We start from the raw sequence: 6,000 nt of genomic DNA, 5'->3' as shown, positions 1-6,000 counted from the left end.
TAAACCTTTGCTGCCCTGATCTCTCCTCATCAGTGAAAACTAGCTTGCATTTTTTTACCTTTATATAAACACAGCAAGTGCTTTTTCACTAAAAAAAAAAAAAAAAAGTAAGCCTTAGTATTAAGAGGGAGGATAGAAATGCACAGAAAATAAAAATTATAAGTATTTAGTTATGCAACTTGTGAGAGAAAAAAATAGGTTGATATATATTATGAAAAATGGACTATTGCAAAAGTCTCATAGGTATAGAAGAGTAAGCACATCCTAATGACAGGGTGAGCTGATCAGAGAGTCTCTTTTCCTGTCTGTGAACTTCTCAAAAATGTCTGCATCATTGACCTTTCTTTTCCCTTGGTACTTACCTAACTGACTTGCTGGCACATGTCCATGTAAGAACAAGGGCAGGGCCTGAAAGTGATCAATATTTCTCATCAAGCATTGGTATGGAAAAATAACTCTCTCTTTGGTTAATTTTAAAGCATTACAGTAAATTTGGCTACATGGATGAATTCCTTTCATATTGATTTCTGTAATAAATGCACATTCTTTGTTCAGTACTGTAAAACATCAATGGATTGATTGTTTTTTCACTGCTAAATCAAAGTCAGAAGTTTTGTATTTTTTCTAAATAAAGGTGGCATAACTTTGTAGTTTGTTTCCTACTGCAAGTAATGGTTCACTAGTTTAACAACTGTCATTCCTTTTTCTAGTTTTTGGCATCCATGTCTGCTGCTACATAGCAAAGAAAGAGTCATAGACATTTGTATGTCCTCTTGGACTTTGATGTGCTAAATGGTTGATCCAACCTGTAAAATGCTGTTGTGTAAGTCAAGGGACCTCTCTCCTTTTCCAGTTGCCAGTGACTTGTTACTTAACCTTAGCGATGTCTCATTTTGTATTTTTGTTTAATTGTTAAAGCAGACAATTAAGAGTAAGACAATTTTGGTATAATTGCATTACATAATAATGATATTAAGAAAAAAAAGCCCGAAACTGTAGATTTCAGTATTTTATGTGGTAATAATCAGTACTGATTTCTTTACTTGTGTGTAAAGTTCAGTGCTAGAAAGCAATTAAAAAGAAGAAGAAAAATGTTATGTAGTGACTGATTAAATTGGAGAAATGGTAGAGAAGTTCTTGGAGAAAACTCGTACTACTGAAGTCAAGTTCATTCTCTTCTTGCATACAGTGAGGTAGACTGTTTTGGACATCCAGAGTATAAGCACATTGGGAACAGCAGCACTGAGATTTCTCATAAGAGGAGTTTTTTAATGCCTTGAAATCAGTGAAGACCACCTGGTTTTCTGCTGGATTGGCTGGCAGAAATACATTGAGCTAAAATGAAAGCTTGTGGCAGTGACTATTCCTCTCCCTTTTCCTTCTTACTGAAAATGCTGAGAGCACAAGTGTGTGAGACAGACCTAGGAACAAATGGCTTCAGAAAAGCTGAGAAGGTGCAGCACACCTTTTGTGTGCTGCCTTGTTCCCCAGTGTCCTTCCAGTTCAGCATTTGCTGACTTCTCTGCATATAAAACATCAGAAAAGAACAGTTAACCTTCCTGTGATGGGATGTAGCTTAAGAAGTTAAAAGTGTTTGTTGTACAAGTATTAAGGTAGAAAAGGAGCTCATGTTTCTGTCACTAGAAAAAAATGCATTGGAGCCCAAAACCATTGGTTTTTGTGTTTGGTTTGTTGTTCTTTTTTAGCATGAACTGTGCATACTGATTATTCCATTATTTGCAAGTCAAAATTGTAAATGGCTGCATTCATTCTGATGCAGTTTACCATTTGAAAGAAATAATTAAAGCTTTCTTTCTCTTGCTTAAGATCTAACCGTACATTTAAAAATGAGATCATACTCATGGTGGTCATAGTTGCTTTACATATTTGTGTGGGGTAGCCTCAGAAATGGGTGTACAATATGCTGGTGTGCCATGATGTATTTCCTTTAATTATACATTTGTTTTGAGAAAAATGGTTATTCCAGGCCTCTGTCTTCCCTCAGTTATGTCCTTATGATCCCACTGCAGTGGGAGTTGTGTGTACCTTAGTGTATAGTTCAGCCATATGTGCTACCTATTTATATCTCATGCATAAAGTAAGCTCTTCCAAACAGATAATTTTTGTTCTGGTAACAGAAGATAAGTGCAAGTGTGTATACAGTTCTTTCTTGCTAAATGAGGGTATGACACATGGCCAGTCACCGTGCTTGGTAAAGCTCTTGTTCTGCTGTGTCCAGACAGAGTGTGAGGCTGTGCCTGTCTGATGTTTCAGACTCTCAAGAGTTCAGTTAATTTATAGATGATAATTTGTTTTCAGCGCCTATAGACAGCGATGCCTCCTTTACTCTGCCTCTCCTGTGTCATTCTAAAAGAAGTTTGCTCCAACTCATGAAGCTCAATTTTTGCAATTTGTTTGTGGAAATGGTGTATTTTCCATGCATTACAGAGCTGCACCACATTTTCAAAGCACACTGTAGAGCTTGTGCTCCCTTAAAATGACAGTATCTTTCCAGGTGCCTGGATTTTCTATATACATAATTTCATAAAATCCCTGAGCAAGGAATGTAGGACCAGTTTTATTTAAAAAGAAAACAAAACCACACATAATATAACGTGTTCCATCAACATGAATTTCACCTTCTGAAGTTATTTACCTCTTTGTAAGTTATTTTACCTGGCCATGTTAGTGATGCAAATGTGCTTAATTCTTGTGGGGTGTGTGTGTGCAGCCTGTGTGAATTGATGGCCATGTCCTGTTGGAAGTTTCCTACGGCACTACAAGAATGTGATTCACCAGGGAAGCATGCCAGGCCATCCCACCAGCAGCTGAACAAGCCCATCGTGCTCTCACACACGCACAGCGTGCAGCCAAAAGATGACAGCATGCTAACAGCTTTTGGACAAAAGAAAAGGTTAACTATGCTTTTAACAAATTCCACCTTAAAAATACGGCATGTAATGAATAGTAACATATTGCAAATCATTGTACTTGGTGCACTGCATGCTTGCTTTTTCAGAGTGTGTCACAGGCAGTGAAGTGCAGGCCCAAATCCTGGCAGCCCCATGCGAGGAGGGCACTGAGCTCACACTGTAGGTACAGAAAATGAGTCACGGTGACTTTAAGGCGGGATGGGCTTCTGCTTTGCTTCTTAGTCATTAATTAGTGTTCAGTGAATAACTTAACACCATGAAATTCAGCAACGTTTGAAAATGAGTGTGCCGACTTTGGCTTTCGTGAGCACTCTTTATCCCAGTGTGCTGCGTGACTCTCAAGCTGCAAGGGCTGACATGGTGCTAAACTCACGTCCTCGGAAGCACGTCCCTGCTTGCGTGCAGGCGCACACGCACGCATGCCTGGGTGCACTCGTTGGCCTATCACTGGTGGTTTTTTGCCTGAGGAAATCCTCTTTGATAAGGCACTGGGGTTCGCAAGGTTTACAGAAGTGAGACCATATGCTTAATGCGTGATAAATCAAATGCAGAGGGATCTACTGCACCTTTATTTCTGGGAATGACCTGGTCGCCGTGCTTTCTGCTTTCTCTGGTGTCGCTGGTTGGGTTGCGGGTTCAACACGGGGCTTAAGCCACGGAAGTACACGAAGGGCTGTCGCAAGTATAGAACGGTGCATGCCTCAACCCCCCCCACCCCTGGCCCTTCCGCCCGGAGCCCCATAGGCGGCCGGCGCGGAGGGAGGTGGCTGGGGCGGAGCGGCGGAGGGGGCGGGCCCCTTTCCCGGCACAGGCGGCGGAGAGCAGCCGCGCCGTCGCTTCCGAGCCCCTCCCCGTGCAACACAGACGCCTGCAGAGCGTTCTCGGGAAGCGATATTTAGAACAGCGAGGAGGATGTGTGAGGAGCAGAGGGAGCTGCGGGGAGGAACGGTGTGAGCCGTGGCACGCGTACTCCTGGGCGGGCAGGGCGGCCGTGAACTCGGGCTGCCGTTCCCCGCAGTGCCGGGGCTCGGCTCCGGCTGCTCCCTCCCTCCCCGCACCGCCGTCTCCTGGTAACCCCGAGGGCAGCTCGAGAAACAGCCTGGGACTTGCGAGCTTGGACACAGGCGTTTCTGCGCGTTTAAGGTGGAAGTACCGGCGTGCGAGCACCCGGCTGCAGCAGTCGGTTCATCCGTTATTTTATTTTCCCCCACCAGAAGACTAATCTTGTTTCGAGGCTAATCTTAAATTGGGTCAGAATCTCAGGACGCTCGCTCGGGGGGAGCAAAAGCCGGTAGGTTGCTATGGGGGAACCTGCCGCTCACAGTGGCTTCAACCCTGCAGAAAGTTGCGGGGCGGTCTGTCCGTCAGGGTTTGCTTGCGCTTGCTCTTGTTAGGTTTTGTGTCTGGGCTGTTTCTTTTTTCATTTTAAAAAATTAATGTTAGGACCATTAGACTTGCTTTCTTCAGCAGAGGGAAAGGAGGTGTGGTTCGCATGAGATGGCGAGTACTTGGGGATTGAAATCTCGCACCAAGAGATCTTCCTGTGTTGAAATCTATTGTGCAAATCAGCGTTGCTCTTGGTGACTGTTAACGTTGTTTCTAAACAATACCGAGTGATTTGGGGTGTTAAAAAAATCAGAAATGCCGACAAAATCGGATACTCTGATTCTCACCGTTTTCTGTTTTTAGAGTTACTGGGGGATTCAGCTCTACACTGTAAGAAGGCAGTTCTTTAAAAATCACAGCAAAACTTAAGTGATAATCATGAGTGATAATAATACTGAATTAGGGTTAGGGTTACTGCCGAAAGTGACCAGAGAAGTCACTTATTTAGCTCCCTGGCACAGCAGGACACCTCAGACCCTGGGAGAGCCTCTTGCATATCGCCTCACCAGGGCTGTTAAACCTGGGTTCCGTGACGTGAAACATCTGATTCCTTTCAGAGTTGAGGATTTTTAAACCTTGGAAGTTACTTGAAAGTTTAAGGTACCCTTGATGGTTTAGAAGGAGAAACACCTGATTTGTCTGTGGAAGAATAACAGGTGCCAATGAATACTAACTTTGAATAAACTGGCAAACAAATCTACTGGTTGTGTTAAATTTAATCTAAAAATGGGAAACTGTGAAAGTACAACTTTTTTTCCTTTTTCCTGGCAATCCTGATGTGCTGTTTCCCACAGTAATGCAGAAGCCTTCTAAATGTGTGTTTCAAAATAAAAGAAGACTCAATGAGAAGTTTTCCAGAGCAAATTGTCAGTAGTAAGAAATTATTGTTAAATTTTATCCCTTTTCTGGGTTTTTGTTTTGAAATGTGAATTACTTTGTTTGAAATGCATTTATCCAAGAAGTAATCCTTAATGTGCTCTACTCTAAGCTTTGAGGCTACGTGCAAGGAGATTGAAGAGGGTTTAATTAAGTGTAATCAAATATTACGAGATTCCTGATTAAAAGCCATAGAGCTTGCTTTCTGGTGACGTATGAGACACACTATTTATTTGTACTTGAGAAAAAAAATAGTTTTTCATCTCAGACATATTATTTTTCCTCTGTTCCTGAGTAACTAGCAAACTGGCACCCTTTTGTTTTCTTGACTGCCTAGTTTTAATTCCCGTTGACCAGCCTAGCAAGAGGCAAATGAGCTCGGTGTGTCACAGCAGGGTGAGGGAGTGCAGCCTGTGCATCTGAGTCAGTGTGAGAGAGTGTGGGCATGTGAGAGTGGCTGTAGATGACGTGGGAGTGTCTGGACGTGTATGAGACTGTCAGTGTCAGATGCATAGCAGGAGGAACAGGGTGTAAGCACTTTGAATTCCTGTGTCTAAAAAACAAGGATTAAATGCTGGCCCCTGCTGGTGCTGGTATGAAGTTTGCTGTTCCTTAAGTGAAGCCAGCAGTTCGTTGATGCAGCTGCTGGGTGGATGTGTGAGGTTGTATGAGGGAAGATGTATGTGAATGGAATTGGAATGCGTACATCCGCCTGCTTATCTGGTGGGAGAAGAAATGGTGTTAAAGTGTGGTGGGAATATTCAGGGATGTATGTCAGCTAATGCCCCTATTCTCAGGTCTGTAT

The sequence above is a fragment of the Psittacula echo genome, assembly GCF_963264785.1.
Source record: "Psittacula echo genome assembly, chromosome: 7".
Classification (NCBI taxonomy): domain Eukaryota; kingdom Metazoa; phylum Chordata; class Aves; order Psittaciformes; family Psittacidae; genus Psittacula; species Psittacula echo.
Note: the sequence above shows the minus strand (reverse complement) of the source record.